The sequence below is a fragment of the Lissotriton vulgaris genome, chromosome 5 (assembly GCF_964263255.1).
Source record: "Lissotriton vulgaris chromosome 5, aLisVul1.2, whole genome shotgun sequence".
NCBI classification, from domain to species: domain Eukaryota; kingdom Metazoa; phylum Chordata; class Amphibia; order Caudata; family Salamandridae; genus Lissotriton; species Lissotriton vulgaris.
The window spans coordinates 199,409,342-199,436,878 of record NC_141693.1 but is presented as its reverse complement, the minus strand read 5'-3'; positions in this window follow the sequence as shown (position 1 = coordinate 199,436,878).

Below are 27,537 nucleotides of genomic sequence, written 5' to 3'. Positions count from 1 at the left end.
GGCCAGAAAATTTACAAGTGGCGTAATCATCATCAAGGTATCCCACTTTCCCCACTACTTTATAAACTTTGGGGAACAAGAGGATAGAAGATCCTTAATTTTGTCTGATGTCTTCTATTCATTGATCACTAATGACTTTATCATTTTTGGCTGCCAATGAAGGCTAGATTGTCCAAGACAGGAGGAATGGCAATGAACATTGAGGGGCATAACTTCCATTGTATCCCTATTTGAAGAATATCCCAAGAATTCAGCAAAATATTGAATCAAGAATATTACCTTAAGGATCGCAGTGTCAGGATCCTCTGAGAAAATACGTATGTCATCCACGTAAGCGGCTGTTCTACATGTATGCTATCTGAAAGTGTCACCCCTGTAATCAGGCGGCTGATTAATTAAGACCAACAAAGGGTCTATAGCCAGAAGCGGGGATAAAGGATAGCCCTAATGGGCACCTTCGTGAAGAGAGAATGGGGAAGAAAGAGCACCATTAATTCTAATTATAGCAATAGGAGTAGCAGATAAAGACATGACCATTGAGGAGAATGAATTACCCAAGTTATATCGTTCCAGAGCTGCCTTAAGAAAAGGGAAATACACTTTTTCACAAGCCTTCTCAGTGTCTAGTGCGATGGCTACAGTGGCCACAGATTCCGGAATAGCAGCTTTCTTTATTATGTGGCAGAAGAAACGCTCATTGTCACGCGCTAGTCTACCCTTCGTAAACCCGGACTTGGATTGGTGAAATAGTCCAGGTTTCAAGGATTCTAGACATTCTGTTAAGATCTTTGCATATACTTATGCCTCCATATTGAGGAGGGAGATGGGTCTAAGTTTTTAGTATGGGGGTGCCCTTCCCCTACTTGGGAGAACAACAGTGGTAACCTCAGCTGCCAAACACTGTTAGAGAGGGCAAAGTGATAGAACACTGATTTCAGGGGCATAAAGATCGAATCAGATAAGGACTTGGAGAACTCAATCAGGAGACCATCCAGATGAGGAGCTTGACCAGCAGGAATACATTTAATTGCTTGAATAATTTCTCTAGATTCAATTGGTTTGTTGAGGGGTATGCCGTCTATATCCAAAAGGAATTTTAAGGGTATATGTTTGAGAAAGTTTGTCCAGGCATCTCGAGTAGCAGCAATCTTTAAGGTATACAGCAAGGCATACAACATTTTCAAGACCTTTAAAATATCAGAGGTTTTAGTGTTAGTACCACCTTGAGGCTCCTTGAGTGTTGTAATGAAAGAAAGATGCTAAATACGCTGGCTTTATTTGAGTTTAAATATTTCTTACCCTTCTGGACCTGAACTGTCATGTGTGATCTCTTACAAACACTGGAATTATAATAATATTTGAGCTTTTTAATCTCCTGCCTTAGTAAATGATCTCTGGAATGTCTTTTCTTTAAAAGGGTCCTGAGATAGACCAGCACTTAGCAAATTATAATCGATTCTAGAGAAGGAATTGTGAGGAGGAGAAAAAAATGTGAAATCGCTACCTGTAGGGTCCTGCAACTGCCAGACATACCAGTAATGTATGGCTTGGACATAAATTGAGCATTCATTTATGTGCCTTAGGCGGTCTATATTGAAATGCAGTCTGTCTGTCAAGAGTTATTTCCACAGGTAGATTGAAGTCCCCCCCCTTGGACAATCATGCTGATTGTGGCAAAGAGGCAAGCTTGTCATTAATAGTGTGCCAAAACTGTGGATCATCACCATTGGGGGCATAAACATTAATGGCATAAAGCTCACCATCACTGTGGGAGAGTCTGGCTGTGGACCACCTGCCCTCGTCATCTTGTTCTACTGAAATTAAGAAGAGGCCAGATTGTTTTTCAATGAGTGTCATCACACAATTTTGTTTAGAAAGCGCAGGGGCGCAGGCCAAGTCAGCGATCAGGCCAGAGTGAAGGAAAAGGCTGTGTTTGTGATCAATTTTAGTCTCTTGGAGGAAAATTATATCTCCCTTGAGACCAGTGCAGCAATCTAATATTTTCTTATGTTTTACTGGGTGATTGACGCCTTTAATGTTGAGAGAAATTACTATTAGATCATAGAGTACCCCTGAGACTATAAATCAAACTAGTACAATAGCAACATTAGATATCTTTATTTACTGATGGCATTTGAATCATTTCTTATATCATTTGTTTTTTGTTTTTCAGGTTCCTTAAACCAAACATCTTTTGAAAACAAACCATATAGATTAAATTACCCACATGGCTGGCTTGATATTGCAATACTTATACATATACAGTACAAAACATTAAAAGGAAAAACAATATACATTCCTATTCACATCACAATAAAATTGAATACATATTTACATATGAAGTGAATTAGTCTTACAGCTTCTTTCTGTGTTGCAGGAGCCTTTTCTTATTGGGTTCTCTGCTACGGTTTTACTACAGGTCTACTGAGGATCAGGGACAATCTTAATTCTCTTTTTGTCTTTTGTTCAGTGGTTCACTCTTAGTTCCCCACTCTAAAGATATTGGATGTGAGTTAAATCCTTGTGTCCTTTGGTCCTCACAAAAAAATAGTTTGGGGGAATGCCAACGCATTTCGACCTTCGGTGCTTGACCTCAACTTCTCATATGAAGGTCTTCATCAGGGCGATACATTTTATACGTAGGACAGTATACCTATCCCTCCTTCCATTTGTTGTAGGGGATATGGAATAGCTTTCAGTCTTATCCTGTTTGTGTTTGTTCTTCAGCTCTTTTCTTTCCTTTCTGGTTCAATTTATGACCTTATATCTTGGCCTGTTGGTCCTGAATTTTCTGTCGCCTTTCATATGTTCCTTATGTATCTCAAATTGGCTGTTTTTTAGTCTCCACCGTATGCTGCTGGTCTTGATGAGGTTCTCTTCATCCATCGTTTATCGACTAACTTGCCGTCACGGCCTCGCTGGCGTCCAGCGTTTGGACGCGAGCGACGCTGGATGAAGAGAGTGGTACTCTACGTTCTTTCACTAATGTTGATTCTTTCCCCTGTAGTGCTTAACAGAATCATTCCCTTTCTTGTTGTAACTCATTACTATTAGATCAGGCATCTTTAAAATGATGTATTATAGAATAAACTGGAATGATAATGCCCAAGAAAGAGTGCCATAGACAATAGCTATCAGGACTGAGTGAGGTGTTCCCCATGGCACAGGGGTGGAGATGAAGAGGTGAGGAGAGAAGAAAAAAAGAAAAAAAGAAAATAACTAAAGATAACACAAACCCATAAATACTCTTTACGAGAAGAGAGAAAATGTTCTAGGGGCGAAGTGTAAACCTAATAGGCTGTGGGAAGATCTGTACGGAGAGCCTGAAAATATACAGCGTTGTCAACATAATAACAAAGTAACCCCTAAACATAGAGTGAATACATAGGAGTAAGAGGTAAATGTAAGCAAACTACTATACATGATTGAGTGATACAAACATGTGGCACAAAAATTACATTGTGAATCCACTCAAAAACATGAGAAAAAACAACACGACATAAATGAGACCAAATAAGTAAAAAGCCAATTAAGATATAGCAAAAACATAGAGGTAATTACTAAATAATCGGTCATATGGGCCAAAAAGAAGGCGCAACACTATAGAAAACAAATAATCCAAAAAATCCTCTAATGAAATTAAGACATAGAATATGGAACAATAATACTATAATGCCAAGAAAGTAGATTTCAACAAAACAAAGAGAGAAGAGAAAGAAATGTATCCCTAACCCAGAACCCCACTCTGTAGGCACTAAGAGAGAAAGAAAAAGAAACAAACAGAATGATTGCCCAACGTTAAAAAGTTGTAATATACATAAAACAAAATAGGAAAGAGGTTAAGTATATGGTATAAGTGTGGTGAATCACATTTACAAATAAAGTGGTGAGGGTAAAAGACCAACATCAAATTGTAACAACAACATAATGCAAGGATTCCGCAATTTAGTTCGTATAGAAAAGCCTACAGCATTCAGTACTCCGGGTGATAGTAAGAGATTTGACCCGAGTCAGAAGTAGCAGAGTCACAGTGCCATAATATGTATGGATAATACCACCTGAATGAGAACAGGGCACATAAGATATAGCCCCCCAAGATTCAAGTAGCGGGAAAATTCGAGGTGCCTGTAGCACCATCTTTGTCCTTGTGAGTTTCAGATGTATTATTCAAGAAGGTAGCGAGCTCCACAGGTTCATAAACAATGTGTGTTCTGCCTCTGTAGATGATTTTTAATCTTGAGGGAAAGTCAAAGGAGTACAAAATTGCTTGTTCAGTGATTCTGTTTCGGAGGGTAAAAAGGCTCTTCGTCCTAGTTACAGTGTTTCTTGCAAAGTCTGGAGAAATGGAGATCGTATTCCCTTGCCAAGTGGCCCCCTTAGATTTTCTCATAAAGGCCACATTGTTTTCTGAAAGTTGTTGGTGAACAGGCTGAAAACAGAATTTTTACGTTGAGCGGGAAGCACCCGAGGTGCAAGTTTGATTTTGAATAATCTTTGAAAAGGGATCCATAGAGTGGCCAACTCCAAAAACTCAACCAAGGAAGGGGCCTTCTCTCTAATGCCTTCAGGAAGGCCAACACGTCTAAGATTACCACGCCTACAACCATGCCTACAACGTTCAACCACAGAGGTTATATCATGTTTGAGAGAGGAAATAACCTGATCTCTCCAGCTGCTTCCCATGTTGCCATAGTACGATCCTATATATTGCTTATTCTTGTTTCGGCCTGGTTGAGTCTAATGTTTAAATCCTTTAGGTCCGCTCTTATAGCTGCCACCTCCGCCTGGAGAGTATCTATGTTCGTCTTGGTGCTTTGTGCAATGTCATGCGTGGCATTAAGCTGTTTTCAGAATGGCTTCCTTTATCACTGAATCCTCGGATTTATCCCTGATGGGAGAATCTGGGAGTAGGGGTTCCTTGGAATGTTTGTGGCTGGACATGATGTATTGGAACTCCCTCCCGACCCACCTCCGCCTGACCCAGGACCACCTCGCCTTCAGGAAGCAGCTCAAGACCTGGCTGTTCGAGCAGTAGCGGATCCCCCTCCCCAAGCACCTTGAGACCCTCCGGGTGAGTAGCGCGCTATAAAAATGCTCTGATTGATTGATTGATTGATTGATTTATCAAATGTACTTAAATTATTCAGTACAGGTAAAGGCAAGAATGCATGGCCACAACGTTGGGAACCTACGTGCAGATTACTGAATAGGAGACTGTAAAGAATTGAACGCCTCCAGGATTGTAATGCTTTTCTTAATAATTTTATTCTAACGGAGACACCCATGACCCAGAGCTCCCGATGCATGTGGAAGACCAGCAACTGAACAAACGCTGCCCGAGTCCTGGCGCTCCTCGTTTCGGCTCCAGATCGTGGAATACAGTTTGAGTGAATCCAGAGCACACAGATAACATAGAGCATCCTCGCGCCACAGAAGCACGCGGGGATGCTCTCAGTCTCATATTACAACTTCTCCCTCCTTTTGTAAACATTAAATGCAACCAAGCATAAATACAAAAAAACTGTAAAAAGCTGCAATGCGCAACCCTCACATACATCTGAAATTTAACGATCTATCCCAAGACATAGTCATCAAACTTACAAGGCATCTTCCTTTGACGACAACCTACACCAACCCTTGACTGAGACCCTTTGACCACATGCCTTTGTAGCAGGAAGGGTGTCATCACCAAGCGGCAAAGTGACGAAATTTGAACAAGTGATGTCCCCAGAACCACCCTCATTCACCCACACTGAAGCATCTGAAGGTGAATCATGCAACCAACTGAGCCACTTCTTCAACAAACTCGCCTGAGAGTCAGAAAGGTGCACACGCGACCTCCTTGTTCCCAAGAAGTGCTGACTCTCTGCTCACATTTGTCACTTGAACTGGCGAGGAAAACCTCCACAATCCTTTGGGTACTTTTTTTAGGATTTTTGATAAAGACCCAATCATTTTTTTCAAGATGCACATTCTTAAAACCTTTGCCAGCATCCACCTTCACCTTCAGGTCATGCTGTTTCTGCATCACTTGGGAAGCAACAAGTTTACAATCACTACTTGCACTTTCAACACAATGTTTATTCTGTAACCATTCAGGACATACATCTGTGCATGCTTTTCTCCCGCTTAGAAGAGTAAAAGGTGGCACACCAGTTGTGCAGTGCAGCGAAATATTATACGAGCACACTTTAGCATCAACAAATTCTTGCACATCCTGGCATGAAGACAAAGCTGTCTGTTTACCTTCCTTCACTAATCTATTCACCCTTTAAACCAAACCATTAGAAGATACAGAGGTTTCAGGGATAGAAGTTGGAAGCCTGAAAGAGAGTCAGTTTTACAATGCACTGAACTCTTGTCACCGTTGATCCCAACAAAACCCAGACATTTTTGATCAAAGTCTACTGCCCCAATTATAACTCGTCTATCCGCCAAACCTCAGAAGGCTATTGTTGTGAAAGCTAAAAAAAACAGACTCCATTTAAGTTCTACATTATCCATCCTTTTTATTCCTCAACTCAACCCAACTCTGGAGTGAGGCCTCAAGGATGACCAGTGGGGGGCAGAATCAAAAAGCACCAGCGCCAGTGTGTGGGAAGGAGGATATAATAGGTGTAAATCTATAAGAATGAAAACTGTAAATCCATTGATGAAGGAGAACAGGATTAAATAAATATTCAACATCTTGGGCATCAGGAGCAATGGGAGATTCTTTGAAATATGATTTTTTTCAGGTACAAGGAACAGACTGCACCCAGGGAGCCAAGGAATTTTTCCCTTCTGCATCGGGAACATTTCTTGTTGAGCCGCGGGTTTTTAGGTCTCGGCTAAACGCGCGGAAGCGCGTCTCCGCCGAGATCTTTTGTTAGCGACTATGCTTCCCAGGAGACAGTTTCGGCCACGCGCATCCTTCGAGTCGATTTGTAACTGGAACGCGCGCTGTGGCCAGGCGCTGTCTCCTGGGAAGCACACACGCATGCGCATACACACACACACACACACACACAAGCGCCCACGCACATACATACAGAGTCACCCACCCCCCCTCCGCAGACATACACACACGCGCGCGCGCACACACACACACACTAGTGCACCCCCCTCTCCCCCGCCGTCGCACACATGCATACACACACAACGAGAGAACCGAGCCCCCCCCCCCCAGCCATTTGTAAGTTACCAGCTCAATGTTGAGGGACTCCGCTCTCCTTCTGGCGTCGCGAGACGCTTTCACTCCGCCTTCTCTTCCGGTTACGTACGCAGCCCCGCCCCCGTCACAGGCGACTTTGCCTGACTTCCCGTGTGCGCAGCTTCTTTGAATTAATAACTAGCAAAATAACTGCCTGTGTTCAGAAACCAAATATGTTAACACTTTCACAAAGAAAGGAACTGTACTTTGACCCCCCCAAATCAATTATAAATAATCTAACGAAAATTCTTCAAGTTGGACATGAAGACCCACTTCAATTATTCCTTTTTTTTTAAACTACAAAGCTGGTAAAGGTGCTTACCAACAGTACTCTTTAAATGTTTACTCTTCTTCTGCAAGGATACAAAAGCCTCCCTGTGCTAGAGTGAGCTGGGTAGCTATTCCTTCTTCAATGTGATATTTTCATTGACGTTCACGAAAAGTGGAACGCAACAAGTGTACCTCTTAACTTTGAAGACCAGTAAAACAGAATCGGAAAAGAGTATATAACCGATTTAAGTCACAAAACTGCACAGGGAAGGCTTACCTAACCCTCTTAAGCAATCTGCTACTACATCAAAACAGTAATGTTTCGAAAATCAGTGGCTCGATTTCTAAGATGCTACCCAGCAAATGTGAAGAGGGAACCCTTTTCCACGAGTAAAGAAAGTTTCCCTCTCGAGGAGTTACATTTTTCATCCAGTACTGGTTTGCTGGATTTTTAATAAGTGCAGATAAAGCCAAATAATTGCTTTACTACGTCAACAGCTCATAGCACTTAGCCTTCTAAAGTACAGTGACCCTTCTGCTGCAGAGGTCCGACTCGGGTGAGAGGGAGATAAGGAACAGTTCTTAGGTGGAAAACTATGAATTGCTTTTTAAAACAAAGCTGCACCTAATATCTACTGGATTGTAAACGCATTATGAAATATGCTGGTGTTCACACATTTGTTCGAAATGTGGGTTCATTAGCTTGCGTTGAAAAGATAATGTTTATCTGACAAGGCAGACCAGAATTAAAAATCAATACAAAATCCTTTCTGCATTTATTTTTAAATACCGAAAATGGTTCTTCTTTTGAATGCTTCTAAATGTGGTAAATCATGGCTATCCGGTGATTCACTATACAGGCTGACCGATCGGAAAGTTAAAGGAGAAAGTTTCCTAATGAACTTTAAATAGGTTCAGGTGTGACTCTACTTAAGCTGTTCTATAATGCTCATGTTTCTTTGATGAGCGTGTTGTATTGTATACGACTTCATATAGTGCTAAAAACTGTTAGGCATTGACAAATAAAGGTACATTTATTGGCTAAATAAATGTGGACACAAAAAAAAATGCCATTTGCAATGCCAATAGCTCTAACTTAACAAAAGCCGAGACCATTGCAGTGCAGAGTAGTGAGTGCAGAGTAGTGAGTGCAGAGTAGTGAGTGCAGAGTAGTGAGTGTGCAGACTGCAGAGTAGTGAGTGCAGAGTAGTGAGTGCAGAGTAGTGAGTGCAGAGTAGTGAGTGCAGAGTAGTGAGTGCAGAGTAGTGAGTGTGCAGACTGCAGAGTAGTGAGTGCAGAGTAGTGAGTGCAGAGTAGTGAGTGCAGAGTAGTGAGTGCAGAGTAGTGAGTGTGCAGAGTAGTGAGTGTGCAGAGTAGAGAGTGTGCAGACTATTGAGTGCAGAGTGCAGAGCAGTGAGTGCAGAGTGCAGAGTAGTGAGTGCAGAGTGCAGAGTAGTGAGTAAAGAGTGCAGAATAGTGGGTGCAGAGTGCAGAGTAGTGAGTGCAGAGTGGTGAGTGTGCAGAGTAGTGAGTGTGCAGAGTAGAGAGTGTGCAGACTATTGAGTGCAGAGTTTGAGTGCAGAGTGCAGAGTAGTGAGTGCAGAGTAGTGAGTGCAGAGTAGTGAGTCCAGAGTAGTGAGTGCAGAATGCAGAGTAGTGAGTGCAGAGTGAGTGTGCAGAGCAGTGAGTGCAGGTGCAGAGTGGTGTGTGCTGTTGAGTGCAGAGTGCTGTTATTTATGATTTAAGGGAAAAAAAAGAAATGTCATGAGCAATGCCAATAGCTCTACTTTTAATGATGCCGAGACCATTGCATTGTAAATGCTTGTTGTAACAGTCGCGGCTCCTTTCATGGGCAGCTTCAGAGGCATAATCAGGAATGCAGGAGATCGACCACTGCCCGGCCAGGAGTTGCTTCGACAGTCGCAGCGGTACAGAGCTGGAGCCAGAGCCGAGCAATGACGGGGGCGGGAATGAACAGGAGCCCGCCAAATAGAAAATAGATTAGCGGTAAAACCCGCACGAACAGATTCCAGCCGGGGGAGAAGCGCCATGCAAAAGGGCTCAATTATGCTCAGCAAACACCGAGGTAGGGACCCTCAGGGGGGAGATGAAGTCATCTTGCTCCCATTTAACGTCTTTGATTTAGCATGATTACCAACTCAAGACTTACCTCAAGGAAATCGTAATGCCATATTTTTTGCTTTTCAACACAGCTGTTTATGGATGTCTTCTAGCAATCTCTTTCTTCATCTACAAAGTGAGACATTGTTATTCAGCAGATGGGGCGAATTATCCAGCAAGACCACGGTGACCACTTTAATTATTTGAATTTATTATTTTATGGGAACAGTATTTCTTCTTTCCTATGTATTCAGTATTATTCTATTGAAAAAGCCTAACTGCACATGGGGATTAGATCACTTTAGTTCTTACTGCAATCTTCTTTCGGTAATCTCCATTGAACTGATATTCTTTGCAGTTATATTTAAACAAGTATTTCCTGAATATCTTTATGTTTATATTTGGAATAAGTAATTTCATGATTTACATGCTCCGTATTTGTTCTCGCTGCCATGCGACTAATTGTCACACCTATACCTCCAGCTTGTGATTGGGGTAGGTCTATGGTGTTACATTATAATGTGTGGCATTATATGCCATATGCCACACCTACTTAAATATTGCAGTTTTTACATTTTTCATATACAATAGGCTTCACTTTTTGTGGCGTACATTTATACCCAGTTTTACAATTTGCATTTAATCCTTCGTACTGTGTTGTTTTTCCACCACACCTAAATATATACGTATTGTATTTTATTCAGTATTGGTTTCTATGCATTGCATTTGACAGTGTAGTAGCTTTTAGTCATATGGCTTGCACCCACAACTATTATGCACACATTTCTGTCATGTAGCTTGCACCCACATTTATTACGTACATTTTGCATTGATCTGTCATGTGGCCTACACCCACATTTACTCTTCATAATATTACATTTTGTTAAGTGCATTTCACCTACATCTATTTTATACATTTTGCTTTGTTCAGTGTGCCATGTTCACACTTTATACCTACATTTTGCTTTGTTCAGTGTGCCATGTTCACACTCCATATGTACATTTTGTTTGTTCAGTGTGCCATGTTCACACTTCATAGGTATTTTACACCACACCTGTGCATTTTACAGATTGTTCCATGGTGCACAAGTAGTTTGACCATTCCACCCTTCTGTGGATTTGTCACTTACAATGTCTGACCCTTCCAGTCTCTTGTGGATTTGTCACTTAAAGTTTCTCCTAAACTTTACTGTATTTTGCTGTTTTACCATGTTCTGTACACTGCACCCTGTACTTCTTTCATCATTTCTCTTTCTCAGCATATTGCCTCAACCCTGTACTTTACTCTTGTCAGCCTAGCCAGCTCTCATTATGTTTGTATTTGGGTTGTTGTTTATTTAGTTTGTGTGAGGGAGTGGGTGCTTATCTTTTGTGAGAAAGATGCATGAGTTGTTTGTATTTTCTTTCCTGCTTTCTCCTTTTATTCTCATAAACAAAAATTATCATTCTATGTAACTTCTTTTCCAAATCTCTTTTCTGTTCTCTGCATTGCCTATTCTTCTTGTTGCATTTTATGACATTCTACTTTGTCATTGATTGTTGTTATTAATGCTCCTTTCTTTTTTGTCAAAAGAAGGGGGATGATGTTGTGGTGACAAAGTGTCCTTATTCCTTTAAGGACAATTTGTCTGTTGCGCGCCTGTTCTCAGGCGCTGTTGTCATTTGTATATGCCGATCATTCTGGTGCTCTCGTGCTTCTGTGAGTTTGACAGTTGCAGCGGGAACACCAGGATGAGCGGTTGTGGGTTTTTCTTTCTCCATGCTTAAAACCTAATAAAGGTCTTCAAACTAAACTTACGCATAAGGATCCTCATTTCAACACAAGAACCCTCTTTCAACACCAAGTCACCATCCACCTATAGCCCTGTTGCCGGACACCATGCTTAGAGGACTCTTGATCATCCGAACTGTTATGTAATGCTTTGGAATTCTGCATATGTTGTACAAATACTACAAATAATGTTTTTTTCTAAACTGCGCGTCCAAAAGCTATTGGAGTAAGCTCACATCAAGCATTGTTTGAAAGAACCATGCTAGGGTGGGATTATTATAAACGCAAAAGATGCTCCCAGTGGAGTCACTTATAAAAATATAGAGGTTGAATAAGTGACTCAAATGTTAAATGCAAAGCATGTAATAGCGCAAATCAGTGACAGTGTAAATATATAGAAAAATCAAGACTGGTGTAACAACATATTTAATACATTTTTCATAATGTTGTTTCACTATTGATAATGGGATCCAGTTGAGCTGTAGTATACCAGGTACACATCTCAGGACTGTAATACCGAATGTTCCCTATATCCCATGCAAACCCTGTCATAGTAAGAAAAGCTAAAAAAAGTGCCTCAACTTTAACTCCATGCGCGCTAGCGGAATTCCGCTCTTGCGCTGAGTTTTCGTAAATCGCATGTTACGTGACGAGCTGGGCTCGTCATCAGCGTGCGAGCGGGCTACGCCATGACGAGCCCAGCTCGTCATCAGCGTCGAAGGGGTTAAAGGCAACTGATAGACGAGGAAAGGCAAGGAAGCAAATTGACCTCCTCCTCCTCCCCAAATATCTTTTTTTTTCACAGTATTTCTCTGGCCAGCAACACTAACTCTGCAACAAGCACAATGAAGGTCAAGTGCCAACACAGCCCAACCACCAATAGCACAAGCATTGCATACAGCAACAGCCATAGGCCACATCACAATGACATTACACAGCCCATGGACAAGCTCAAGGAATACATCACAACACCGGCCACCCACCACTGAAGTTATAAATTACAAACTGATGTTGTTTCTTGTATATCTAGCATATCCCTCTGGCATTATCAAAGTTTACGCCAGCCCAACGGATCTAAGACCAATACAACTTTTTGCCATCTTTTCTTTTTTATTAACTCTTTTTATTGAATGTTGTGAAAATGTACATGCAATCACATGCATCACTTCAGATCAAAAACAGGGGTTTATAATACAATACTGAACATCCCTCCAAATGCCCCCTCCCCACCCTCCTTCAGGATTATGTCAATGCGTATGTCTGGTCCATTTCTGTGCTCTGCTGTGGACGTGCAAATATTACCACGATATATGTTCCATTGCCCGCATATATTATCCCACTTTTTAGGGCGGCCTCTGTTTGTGTAGACTGCTCGCTCTGCCAGTATACACCAATCAAGTCCGCCAATGATATCAAACTCCACCATGATGATACCTACTACATCAATAAACCATTGCAGCAGGCTTTTAAATCTCACAGATTCCCCAATCATCATTTTTTACCATAATGTTTGGGCACTTTATGTTCAGCGTGCAGTTACGCTATTAGAGGGAAAACGTCAATGTAGGAGGTAGTTGTTAAAAGTGAAGCATGTACCTTTTGATGCAATGTCATTTTTTGCAAACACCATGTTCTGAACATATTATCTAATGTCGATGTTTCTTAATTTGTAGTCTACCCCTGGCGAAGGGCAAGATTAAGCCCGAAATGCATTGGGATTTATATTTACCATTGAGGACTATGTGTGTACATTCTTACTGGAGAAAAAGGCCTGGATTGGCATATCAGCAGCATTAGATATAAAATACACAGCATCTCTCATATGACATGATTAAACAGAAGAATCAGTGTAAAAAAGTGTGGAATACAAGGAATAAAATCAATTGAAATTGGACAAATGTGTTGAAAATCTATTATGATTCAGGCATTAAGCTGTGCGCCCGGCACAGGAGTGTCACTAAGCATGAGCGCAAAATCCGTTCCGCTCGCGGATTTTGCGAATTTTCGGTAAATTCGCGATCCGCGAACTCCCGCGAATTTACCGCGAATTCGCAAATCCGCGAGCGGCGGATTCCAGGGGCAAAAGTTGAAGCCTGGCTGGCCTGTCAACTTGTAACTATTTTAGGATGGCGCCGTCAAGCTGCCAGCGCCATCCTAAAATAGTTACTAAGTTAGCTTCAACAGGAAGCTCTAATAGATAAAATAAAGCAGGTGCTCGCACCTGCTTTATTTTATCTATTAGAGCTTCCTGTTGAAGCTAATTTAGTAAGTATTTTAGGATGGCGCTGGCAGCTTGCCGACGCCATCCTAAAATAGTTACAACATGCCCTAATCGTGAGCGTCATCGAGGCAGGTGTGCCTTCTTCACAAATCTACAGTGGAAAATCAGCTGTGATGCTGGATTGAGGCTTTTGCATCCTTGACTTTCACGAGCGCAATACCCGTGCTGTTTCTGTGACCAGGAGCTTATTTCTCTTCATCTGCTGAACTGATCTTTCTCTGACCTTTTATACACACAAGAAGCATGTGAACTCGCATGGTAGCCCTGCCCGTTTGGCCCCGCCCACACACTCACGGTTTGCACCGTCTTCCCGCCATTCACCCACTATGATGGACAGCTCACTCAAGGGACCCCTGCGCCCTTCGGGCGATTGCATAGTAACACACACATGGTCGCTCGAACTAGTTGATGCTCAAATTCAGTGACTCATTCATTAGCCCAAAAACAATCGTGAGCGTCGTCGAGGCAGGTGTGCCTTCTTCCCAACTCTACCGTGGAAAATCAGCTGTGATGCTGGATAGAGGCCTTTGCATCCTTGACTTTCACGAGCACAATACCCGTGCTGTTCTTGTGACCAGGGGTTTCTTTCTCTTCATCTGCTGAACTGATCTTTCTCAGACCTTTTATACACAGAAGAAGCATGTGAACTGGCATGGTAGCCCTGCCCGTTTGGCCCCGCCCACACACTCGCGGTTTGCACCATCTTCCCGCCATTCACCCACTATGATGGACAGCTCACACAAGGGACCCCTGCGCCCGTCGGGGCGATTGCATAGTAACACACACATGGTCGCTCGAACTAGTTGATGCTCAAATTCAGTGACTCATTCATTAGCCCAAAAACAATCGTGAGCGTCGTCGAGGCTGGACAGGTGTGCCTTCTTCCCAACTCTACAGTGGAAAATCAGCTGTGATGCTGGATAGAGGCCTCACAAGAGGCATGTGCACTCGCATGGAAGCCCCGCCCCCGCCCCAAATCCGCGGATCCGCAAATCTGCAAAATCCGCGGATTTTGCGGATCCACGATCCGCAAATCCGCAAAATCCGCGGATCGTGGATCCGCAAAATCCGCCCATGCTTAAGTGTCACTCCGCTCCAGCTTTTGACTAAGTATCCAGAGTATTTGCCATGGTTAGTATAGATTTGGAGGACTCTGCTTATTGAGGCACAGGGAGCGACGACATAGAGCAGGATGTCATCCGCATATAGCGATATTCGGTCCTCCCACTGATTTTCCCACTTAAACCCCCGTATCAATGGGTCTCTGCGTATCCAGCATTCAAGAGGTTCCAGGACAAGAGAAAATATAAAAGGAGAGGAGGGGCAGCCCTGTCTTGTTCCGCAGCGCAAGGTGAATGTAGTGGACACATGGCCATTCACCACTTCCTGAGCCAGTGGTTCAGCATGGAGGAGTTTGTCCCACTCTAGATATTCCCCACCCAGGCCCATGCGTTTAAGGACGGTGAACATACATGGCCATTCCACCGTATCGAAGGCCATCCGTGCGCCTAAGGAAATTATGGCCGCTCCCTTTCTAATGGTGTTCTTCCTGGATAGAATGCCATTAATGCGACGTAAATTCATAGCAGTGTTACGTAGAGGCATGAAGCCAGATTGGTCTGGGTGGACCTACTTTGCGATGACTGGGAGCAATCTGTTCGCTAACACTTTTGCAAGGATTTTGGCTTCAACATTCAGTAAAGATATCCGTCGATATGAGGCTAAGTCTCCCGTCAGTTTCCCTGCCTTGTGTATCACAACGATTGATGCATCCTCTGTGCTCCCAGGAAGCATGCTGATCGACTGGCTCTCACTGTACATTCTTGGATGCTGTTATTTTAAGGAGTTCGACAGGGATACCATTGGAACCTATGGCCTTCCCTGAATGTAAGGTCTGGCCATTATTCACAAAATAGAAATCAAACTCTCCTAGTTAAATATGGCGAAATACTCGACCTTTGAATACCTTGGGGCGGATCGTTTAACCAAAGGCTCGCATCGGATCAAATTCCACGCCATCTACCATCCTCCTGGTGACTGAGCCTTCTTCACAGAGGAATTCTCAGACCTTATTACTTGGTTCGCCTTAAATGATACGAAGAATGTGTACCTTGGCGATTTCAACATTCTTTGGAACAAAGCAGAAGACACTTCAGTGCGACTACTTTTGAACCTTATGGATCTTAAGAACCTAAATCAACTCTGCAATGAACCAACACGCAATAAAGGTGCCATCCTAGATGTGATTATCGCTACAAATGACCTGATCTCAAACAGCTCCATATCTCCTATCGAGTGGTCAGACCACCATCAAATTGTGTTCAATATCAATACCACAGTCAGACCCCTCCTTGATGTTACTAAAAAAACAAGGCAAATAACCAGAAATATCAAAATTGTCCCTATTCTTGAACTTGAATCCAAGATACTTGAACAACTACAGCTTCCCCCACCCCCCCTACACAGCTGAAGCGCTTACTTCACACTACCACTCATCGATCTCGGTTGTTCTCGATCAAGTGGCCTGCCCAAACTAAAACAACTGAGAGTTACTAAATCAAAATCATGGTTTAATTCAGATCTCAACAATGAAAGAAGAAAACTCAGACTAGCAGAAAGGTCAAACCCCCTCGACTACTCACCTAGCTCTGTGTAGAACTACAGGGCTATGTTACAAAAAACACATCTTTAAAGAAAAAGCCTCCTTCTTCCACAACCAACTGGATCGTGCAAAAAATAGACCCAGAGAACTATTTAACATTGTGAAAAGACAAACCACGTCTGACCCTCCTCTTGCTTTAACTGCAACAAATGAAAGTTGCAAGAAGCAATCCTTCTTGCAAGTCTCCTCTCTATCCTCCATCCTTACCTCCCTCTTTGACCCACATCTCCTTCTGTTCTCATTGCTGACCAAATCACCCCCAAAGATTCAAACGGCTTCCTAAATCAATCCAAACTGAAAAACAACACAAACTGGTCTGACTTCAATCCCTTGTCGGAAAAAGAAGTCTTCAATATAATCAGGAATCTAAAGCCTTAGGTCCACACAAATGACCCCCGCCCATCCACGATGTTTAAAAACCTTAACCACATCATTGCCCAGTTTTGGACTCTAATCATCAACACATCTCTCACCACGGGCTGTGTTCAAATCTCTCTCTAACGAGGACAAATCAAACCCATTCCCAAATATCAAAGGGTTGGCCCTAACGATCTTAACAACCTCAGATCTATCTCAAACCTCCCGTTTCCAGCCAAGGCTTTGGAGAAATGTGTCTTATAGCAACTTAAATATTAAATACACAAATTTCGCCTTCTAGACACGTTCCAATCTGGTTTCAGGAAAGGCTGCAGTACTGAAAAGACCATGCTGAATATAGCTGATGACATTCACAGATCCCTAGACGAGGGAGACTCTTGCCTACTTTTCCTTCTTGATCTATCAGCGGCATTCAATACTGTTGATCACCTAGCCCTACTTGAATCTCTGAGGTGTCACTTCGGCATCAATAGCACTATCTTGAAATGATTCCCATCTTACCTGCAACACTGATCGCAACAAATCGAAATCAACTCATGTCTATTTAAACCCACACGGGTCAATTTAGGAGTGCCGCAGCACTACATTCTATCCCCCTCCCTCTTCAATCTCTTCATGGAACCCCTGACGATCATATAGAAGCAGGCAGGGATCAAATATCACCTATATGCTGATGACACGCAAGTTTATTACAAAATAAAAATCACCCAGTGACATTCGATATCTTAATGCCACACTGATCAAATTAAAATACTGGTTCTGCACTAATCACCTAAAGCTAAACCCCATCAAAACTGAAGTAATTATTTTCTTCCCCAAATGCAACCACCTTCCAATCCACAAATGGCTCAACAACATGGACACCTTAAATTGCTCTCTCACTATATCCAACTCCACAAAGTCCCTTGGCTTCTTCCTGGACAAAAACATGACAATGAAAGAACACGTCAAAAATTCAGCAAAGGGAGTGCTATACTCACTAAAAAACAATTACGAAAATTAAACCTTTCATTCCCACCGATGATTTCAAGACTGTGGTGGAATCCTCGGTCCTTACCAAACTGGAGTATGGTAATGCCATTCTCACAGGGATGCCGAAATCTCACCTTGCCCCCATTAGATCAGTTCTTAACCCAGCAGACCGGCTCATTTCAGACATCAAACAATTTGAACACATCACTTCTGCCCTCACGGGCCTAAACTGGCTTCCCATTGAAGGAAGATATACTTACAAGACTGGCTGCATCATCCACATAACACTCCCAAATACCTTGAAAACAAGCTAATAAAAGCGGGGTCTACCCGATCTTTGAGAAGCTCCAATGTTCTTTTACTCATACCTCCCAATCTAAAAAAATCAGCAACCAAGTCTTGCGCTTTTTCCGGAAATGCTCAGAGCATTTGGAATGCCTTACCATGTAAACTTCGATGCAACCCCTCCTTCCATAACTTAAAAAAAACCTGAAACAACTCCTCATCAACAAACACTTTAACTTCTAGATTATTGACCTTGTTTAATTTATCGCATGTACAGTCCTAGTCCCGATGACCATAGGCTGTTTATCTGTTTTATGTTGTAAATTTGATCCTCTCGACTTGCTTCTCTTGATTTTGGTACTGCTTTTATTTTCTTTGATGTTTAATATTTTCTATTTTGATTTCTCGCCTCGTTTGTGTTCACATGTCTGTTTTACTGTATTTTCTAGTCACAATTTTGTAAATCACACTGATACCCTTGGATTTAGCAAGCGCTATATAAAACAGACAGTAGACAAATGTTGAGTATGGCGGCTGTAACCCCCTTGACCGTGATATCGCCGACCAGCAGTTGTGGTCATCTTGGGTTAGAATGGGGAGTTGTATATGGATTATTTTTTGCCCGTACTTCCTCTACAGTAAATGCTTCCCCGGTGAGAAGAGTTGCGTATCATATTCTGTAAACCCGTCTGCTATATGTTGCGGATCACGAAGACAGGTCCCATTCTGGTCATATATTTCTCTAATTCAGCAGCCTTCCCTTTCCTTCCCACCAGCCATGTTAGGAGCTTACTGGCTCTGTCTTCCATACTTATATATTTTGAACAGTGTAGCTTGGTGTTTGAGCCTGGCAGTTTTGTTGGCTAGATCCCTATACTCTTTATGTTTAAGTTCCAGAATGTGGTTCTCAGCCTCGTCTCAGGTGCCTCCTGAAGCGCATTCCTTAGCCAGGATGTCCTGCTCCAATTCGATAAGTTGTCGGTCCCTCTCTGTCCTGTGGCCTACCGTAAGTGACAGTGATCGACCCTTAATTACTGCCTTATAGGCTTACCACAAAGTCTGCGCCGACTGACCTGTTACAACATTTTCTGCAAAATAATAGTCTGTGTCTTTGATCAATGTGTCTTTGATATGGGGGATCAGAAGGGACAGTAGATTGATGGTAAGTGTGCCTACGGGTGGGGGTCACAAGTACAGCATATCATGCCTTCATGGTAGCATGGCCAGAGATTCCCCTCGCCAAGTGCTGAACCCTCAGTGAAGTGATGTGCAGTGTCAGCTAGAGTTAGTATGTGATCAATACGAGATTGACTTTTATGAGCAGCTGAGTAGTATGTTTATTGTCGTACCTGTGGGTGAACCGCCTGCCAGATATCTATCAGGACCCGCGCTGTTGTTTTTGCTCGTGCAACGCCCCTCAGGGGGGACCTGTCAGCTTGGGCACAGAGCGTCATATTAAAGTCACCACCTAACATTACTTCACTTTCTGGTAATGCGAAAATCCTCTTACTCAATTCCGGCAATGCTAACTTGTGTAAAGCAGGAGGTATGTATACTGAGAGGACATTTAGAGTTCTACCATCCCAGGTCCCTGACACCCCAGCAAAGCGTCCGTAGTTATCTGTATGCATCTGAGTCATAACAAATGGGAGATGTTTCTTCAATAATATCCCAACCCCTCTTGACCCCGTGGTAAATCCTGCATGAACTACCAATTTGTATCCCCATCTATCAAGCGCTTTGGAGGTATTCCCGACGAGGTTGGTTTCCTGCAGCAGAACTATGTCTACCGCCAGCCGTTTAATATATTGTAGCGCTATCTTGATTTTATTCCATAGCCTATTGACATTCCAGGTGAGTATGGTTAGAGTCGCCTTGCGTATCATGACACAGGCCACATCAGTGGCCACCATTATACCTGTATGGAGTTTCTACAAGTCCCACCACCTCTAGGGCGCGGAGGAGTCGAAGACGCTCTGCATGCCTATGCAGTAGAAAATGTATTTGTAGACTGCGTATACCAGGCAAATCTAATGGGGTTCAGCAACAACAGTGTTCATTGATGAAGTGATGAGCATTGTAGGGTTACCACCTGGTATGGTGCAAATTCAGGACGGTCAGTGTAAAAATTCAGGACAAAGGGTCAAAATTCAGGAGAAAAATTCAGGACAGAAGGTCAAAATTCAGGACAAACATTTGGGACAAAACATAAGTTTTACAGACATATTGGAAGGAGGTGGCACAATAATATATAAGTAAGTAAATAGACAACCAAAATAAATACAAGTCAAAATAAATTTATATAAGGTTGAGCCAATTGTGCACTTCACATTTTTCAGTATGCGCGCAACTTTGCAAAGCGACATCGGGCCCTTTCTGCAATCAAGATTTGTGCTAGTAACAATACAGATTAATAAATAGTATTTTTTTATTTGTATGTTGGAATCTGTACAGTGAAAACGCTGTTAGTTATTTTATTTTTATTTTCTCCAGCATGGCGCCAAGACAAAAGCAGAATGCTTTGCCATAGACAGTCCCATGCAGGAGTAGGCACACCACATGCTGTCACTAAAATTGGGCCCATTGTCATTCTATAAATGCTAATCAGCTGCACTCTCAGAATGACAATGGGTCACTCCACAGTCTGCACGAGGGAGGTCCGGGAGGGGCCTCTGCAGGCAGCCTCTTCAGTTTAAAAGATAACTGCAAGAGGCCCCGAGTGAAAACTTTTAAACTCACTGGCCTCTCACATGGGAAACTGCATTCCTTACTCAGATTTCTCATTTCGATTTTAGTACAATGTCTATAAGGCGTCCGTAATTTGAGATCCCTAAATTACGGACGCCTTGTGGACATCATACTAAAATGACGGACGGTTTGTGAAATTTACGGACGGTTGGTCACCCTAGAGCATTGTGATGCATGTGAATATTAAGAAACTTCCCCTAACTTGTCCCAACCGTCCCCCCCACCCTGCCTCCCTGCAAGATGGACTTCGAACAACCCGCCATCCCAACATTTCAGAGCGCCCTTTGCCCACCCATCCCTATTCCAGAGGAGATGTGAGCCAACAGTGCTAGTCCCCCCTCTTTCCCAACAAACATATGTATTGCAAACAGTCTCCAGTTATAACATTCTTTTCATATAATCAGCCATCTCCAGCCCATGGTGTCGCCTCTCTGACTCCTCAGTAATGGTCTTTAGATAGCTCTAGGCTGGATCAGATACCAGACAGTTCGGCTGAGAACCCCGAAGGACGCCCAGTTGGCAATGTATGTTCCTCTTTCTACTTCAGTGTGTTCCTGATCCCCCTGCATTATGCAGGACCAGTTCGGCCAGTCTCTATATGCTCTGTATTTGTAGTATTGCATCCCTCTCATTCCGACGTGCTCACTTTGCGGTCTTTCCCTATTCTCCTTCAACGTCTGTCTGAGTGATGTGCACCTCCAACCTGTTTCCAACCGTCCAACCACTCCCATACCGCTTCCGGCTCCATGAAGAACCATGCCTTACCGTAAGCCTCCACCCTGAGTCCAGCAGGGAACAACATAGCATATTGCAGCTCTCTATCTCTTAAGGCCTTTTTGACTTCCAGGAAGCTTCTGCATTGTTTTTGGGGCTTCAGGGTGAAATCCTGGAAAAAAATGATAGTGCTGTTATGAATCTTGAACGAAGGAGCACATCATGCGGTTTGCAGGATTATGTCTCTATCGCCAAAGTTGAACACTCGGGCCAGGTTCAGGTTTGCTACCAGGCACCCGATGTGAGTGTTCAATCGAAAAGTATTTGGAGAGAGTCTTAGGCTGTAATCGCTGTGTAATGAGTTCCTCCACAAATAGGTCTATGGCCTGGCCCTCCGTCTTCTCGGAAACTCCAATAATTCGAACTTTATTCCTCCTGGCCCTTCCTTCATAGTCGTCCAGTTGGTCGACAAGCACCCTGGTGGTAGCCTGTAGTTCCTGGCCCTGCTTCTCTAAGCCCTTGGAGGTGGAGGTCAAGCTCTGCATAGCCTCTTCTACTTCAGTCACCCGGTCACTCATTTTGCGGAAATCCGCCCAGAGGAGACCAACTTCGATAGATACGGAATCAATATAGGACTCTAGTGATGTGCATACCCCTGTGTCAGCATTGAGAATGTCCTGTAGCTTAGGATCTGCTTGCGCTGGAGAGACATCGCAGGTCCCAGGTGGTGTGTCCGCCTGGGACTCTCTTGACTCTTGAGCCATGAAATCTTATCCAATTTGGGCTCATGCGAGCTACGTTGCCTTTGGCTCCAGACATGGCGACTCCCCTCAGGAGTTTGAGTGGAACCACGTGGGGAGGAGCCGGTGCGTCGAGCGTCACCACCACCTACCCCGTCGGCCTGTTGGCTTACCTCACTAGATCACCACTCCCCCACCGAAGATAGCAGTTCTGTCTCATGTCTGAATAAATGCGCCACAAACAGGCCTGAACCGGTCCTTCCCGATTTTCCCACCGTGATTGCACTGCACAGGATGTACTCACGCAGGACCGTTCAGTCACTTGCTGCCAATTATGTAACTAGATCAAGTCAAATCTCTGCCCAACTAGGATATGTAGAGTGAACGGAGATGGCATAAATACGCACTGCAATCGGTCTATGCAGCCATGGTTCTCTGGATGCCTCCTGGATGTGCGTGCTTATTATGTGCCCCTCTTATTTGCCTGTATCAGTCACACAGGAATACTACCTCTGGGCCAGGGGTCCGCAGGGATGCCTCTATGGTATGCTGGGCAGATGATATGCCGCTGCCTGCCCTCAGCCGGATTCACCCGGAGCTCTTCACACCTGAAATCGCACTCTGGTCGGCTCACACTCCAGCAGCGCACCCCACTCTGCTGGGTCACACCACACACCCAAACGTACACACTGGCTGTCACTTGCCGTTTTCGTGGTGTGTCCACCGCTGTCAGTATCAACCCGCGATTCACCTTATTGTGGGGCTCTCTGTGTTCATGTCTTGGCTGCGGCGCTCCTTTCAAGTGGGCGCCGCTCCCAGCTGCGTGGTTCCGCAAGACCGGGGATGCACAGCACCGAGCAGGCCACAAGGTGCAGAGGGGCCCCAGCGTCTGTTCGATTCCGCTGGAACGCCGGATCGTGTTCCCCGACCCTCACACAGTCGATTCTAGCGGAGACGTGTCTGCAAAATTGAATATGAGAGTGTGGAACTCTCTACCCTCCCATATCAAAACTGCTCCTTCTCTCATCGGTTTTCGTAGGGCATTGAAGACTTGGCTCTTCAACCAATAGGTTTGTGCTTACCACTGTATCTTAAAGTATCATACTGCGCCTAGACACCCTTGGGTAGTAGCTGCGCATTAAAAAATTCCATAAATAAATAAATAAATATATACGGGGGCTTAGGATGATCAGGGCCGGAGCCACCTACAGTGCGACCATCAGCTCCGGTGGTTGGCCACGGCCCCCAATCTTTTTACCATCTCGATTTGAGGAAAAAGGGTTGGTGTTTGGCTCAGACTCTTTTAAGTGCAGAGGGATGAAAACTGTCCAGATGTTCCTGTTAAGAGAAGGGTCTATGCTGCTAATCCCATAGCAGTAACTTTTGGTTTAACTGCGTATCCTCAGTTCCTAGTCCCGCACACTCACAAGAGTAGAGATTTTTCAGGTGGCAAAGGAGAAAGTATCTATGGCAAGGGAAAAGCCTTGCAGGTGTGACCCGTTCTAAAAAAAATACGTAGCTAATTATGGAAAGGAAGGCTATATACCAGTAAGCTTCACTGTCAGGCAACTGCCGGGAAGTAAAAAAAAAAGCCTGTTTTTGCAAATAGCTTTGCCTATGTTGTGAGCTGCCTTCAACCAGGAAGAACACAGGCAATCAAAAATGGCAATGCAAGCCAATAAAACAAGAATTAAACATGCATATGCCCAGCTATAATGGTTCATATTTAGAGTGCATCCTAATAACCCTAACAAAAAATGTTAAAAAACAGCCACATATATTGTTACATAAAAAATTACCTCAACCTCTAAGTGAAACAGGGAGGAATTAATTGAAATTATACAATATACTGAATACAGGAGTAATAATGACTTGCTGCCTTTGCTTCATCCCTAAACGTGCCATGAGGTTGGCTGACCCCATCACCTATATAACTGGTACCATATGGGAGGAAGAAACAAAACAAGTCATTATGGTCAGACATTTTGGCACATGGATTCTTATCACCTCCACACTCTTGGGGCAGGTTCCTGCAGTGAAATATTTCAGTCAGGCCTCTGGAAGGCAGATGGCTCCAGTTCATGTATTACAGGAGAATTAGACTGAATGGATGAACACATTCACTTAGCACCCAATGAGCATAGTCAGCGTGCCCAACATGTTAAATACAAGGACATGTAGAAGCAAAGGCCAGGTCAGAAGCAAAGGAAGGGTAAGAGAATCTCACTTTACGCCCAAAGGCGACTGTGATGGTGATCGGAGAAGACTGCTTAATGCAGGTAAGTACCAATGTTCTCAGACGCGTAAGGGATTTCTAGGAACCCTCCACTGAGTATGAATTTGGATGCATTCTCAGAGCTTTTGTCAAAAAACAATGTTACATCTTTCTCGAGAGAAGCAGATAACTGATGATTTGATAATTCAAGAAAGAGTGGAGTTGTTTAGAGCGGAGTGACGTACCCTGAAGTGGCATAGAGTGAAAAAGTGTACTTTGGAGAGGTGTAGAGTAGCGTACACTGGTGTGGCATAGATTGGTGTGATTCAGAGTGGAGTGGTGTAGAGAGGAATAGCTAACAGTGGAGTGGTGTAGAGTGTAGTTCCTTACAGTGGAACAGAGTGTAGTGGAGTGGCGTACAGTGGAGTGGGTTACAATGGAGTGGCATACACTGGAGTGGCGTACAGTGGGCTGGCGCAGCGTGGAATAGAGTACAGTGGAGCGGTGTAGAGTGCAGTGGCGTAGAGTGGCATAGAGTGTAGTTGTGCGTAGCAGAGTGGTGTGGCGTATATTAGAGTAATGTAGAGTGAAGAGGCATAGAGTGTAGTTGTGTACAGTGGAATAGCAAATATTAGAGTGGAGTACAGTTGAGTGGGGTACAGTGGAGTGGTGTAGACTGGAATGGCACACACTGGAGTGGTGTAGACTGGAATGGCACACACTGGAGTGATCTCCATTGATTCGTTATGGATAGGCATAACAATTCAAGAACAGAAAAAATATCATGGGGGACTTATGATGAGATATTGTTTCAAAAATGTTTAGAATTTTTTTTTTCTTTTTTGTTGCCTTTTATCAGCTTGACAACCTTCAACCAACATGTGTTTCGTGTCGAACTATGCCGTTTCTTCAGGGCTGAAATAAGAAAAATAGACTTGTTTTCATACCATAATTACATTCTTTGTGTTGCAAAAAGGTTTAAGGCTAGTCAGTTAACACAATTATATACACAAGCCCTTTCCTTAACATTCGTGAGAATAGGACATTTTTAAAGAAAAAAAACATCTTTGCAGATAGACAGAATTAGCAAATATTGCGTGCATATGTTGTATAATGTTGCAAAAAGCACAGTTGATGGACAGAATGCAGAACAATGTCTTACATTCACCCCAGTACAAAGATCTGGGCCTAAACCCATCGTTTTTTTGCACTCCACACCACCCTGGGTTAGACACTGGCTATATGCAAATCAGCCTTGACCCTGGGCCTCATGGGAACAGTCCAGCCTGAACTACCAAGCCATGTCTTTCCTAGACCGGAATCAAGCATCCAAGGACCGGTTTCTGGCTATCAGCCTTCTTCAGCCTGGATAGCTTGACTCCAGTGATGTGGAGAGCCTGGGACTCACGTCTGAGCATACCCAGCCCACTCGGGGTGAAAATTGCAAAAAACACAGTTGATGGACAGAATGCAGAACAATGTCTTACATTCACCCCAGTGCATTCTGTCCATCAACTGTGTTTTTTGCAATTTTCACCCCTATGATGTATAATGTTGCCATTATCATTAGAAATGAATCACCACAAATTGATGTTCTGAGTTTGGTGAACTGCAAACAATGTTAATACAACAGACAGGACTGCCTCCTAGTTATCACTATCATAATAAACCTGATAGCTTTGCTCATCTAATATGGTTATAATCTCTGCGTATAATATTTCTTTTGGGCAAGGTATCTGTAAAGATGTTTTTTTTCCACTGTTGGCCAAGCCCCTCCTCTCAGACCAGTTGTCGAAGTGGGCCGGATCGGCAGGGCACGGTGTGCCCCTACTTCTTTAAATCAATAGATTCCGTTCCTCTACTTTTTTTATTTTAAACACACATCACAGGACAGCAGAAATAGACAAGTCCTATAGATAAGGCTCAGCATTCATGACCGTTAAGGGACAGACAGGTGTAGAGAGAAGGAAAAGGACTCTGTCTTGCTCCTCCTCACTACTGAAAACTGTGACTTGTAAAAATGGTTATTACACCCTCTTACCTCTCCTTTCGTTTATTTGTTCCTCCGTGAAATGGGATGTCGTGTTTTTTGGGCATTTTTCCATTCCAAAGTGCAGCCTTGGGACAGAGAGAAATAAAAGGTTAAAAATGTGAAAAATAGCTAGATAAAGCAAGACAGAGTGGGTGCAAAGTGGGCAGATTGTTTTTTATCACACCCAAACGCATTAGCGCTATTTTACAGAGTTTGTCAGTGAAGCACTACTTTAGCTTTCTCCTCTTTCTTTGAACAAGATTGTTTTCCCTGGATGAGGAAGTGCATGATTTCTGAGATAATGCAATACCTGCTTGCTGGGTGGATTGGAAAACAAATTGTGTACAGCTGATCTGTGCTCAGAGATGTGGTCTTTTCAAACCATGCTGCTTATGTTTTGTAAGGATATAGTCAATGGACATTGAAACAGGTCCCTTCTGGGCCCTGTAGTCATGCCCTTAACATTTGCAGGCAAAAACACTCATTGATGTCTGAATAATGAGTGCAAAAGCCTTAAGGTAACCATGTTGTTTCTTCTTACATTTCACATGATTTACTTAATCTTGCATTCCTTTGAGTGTTTGCTTTTTCCAGGATGTTCTTACTTTTTATTTTCCAGGAAGCATATGACTCTTGTCTAGTGCATAATTTTTTGAGTTGCATCCAACAACTGGGCTGTAGCTGAAGGCAGTGCGAGTTTCTCTCAGTGGAGCAGTATGGTGTTCAGTGGGGAAGAGGATGTGGCAGAGCAGCCGAATTTGGAACTGGGGAACCAGTTTCAGCCTTCATGACCAAGCTCCCAGACCACCCTCCCGAGGGAGCACATTCCTGTGCTATACCTTAGAAGGCCCCAGAAGACCGTAGAAGCCTTGGTGTCTTAGCACCAGCAGGTGGACTCTAGCAGTGGCTATTGTGGGTTAACCTTGAAGGCCTGTCCACCACAGTCCATAATGAAGTTCACCTCCAATAAGGCCTACGAAGCAGCACACCCTAGAGTGATAGTGACTCTGTCACTGAGGTCACAGGACCATTGAGCAGGGCGGCTCTAGGGCAGTGCGACCGGTGCGATCACAGTGGGCGCTGACTATGGGTGGGGGTGTCATGTTTGCAAGTATATTATGTTTCTAAAAGCACTTGCTGTGTCCTTCCTGGCCTC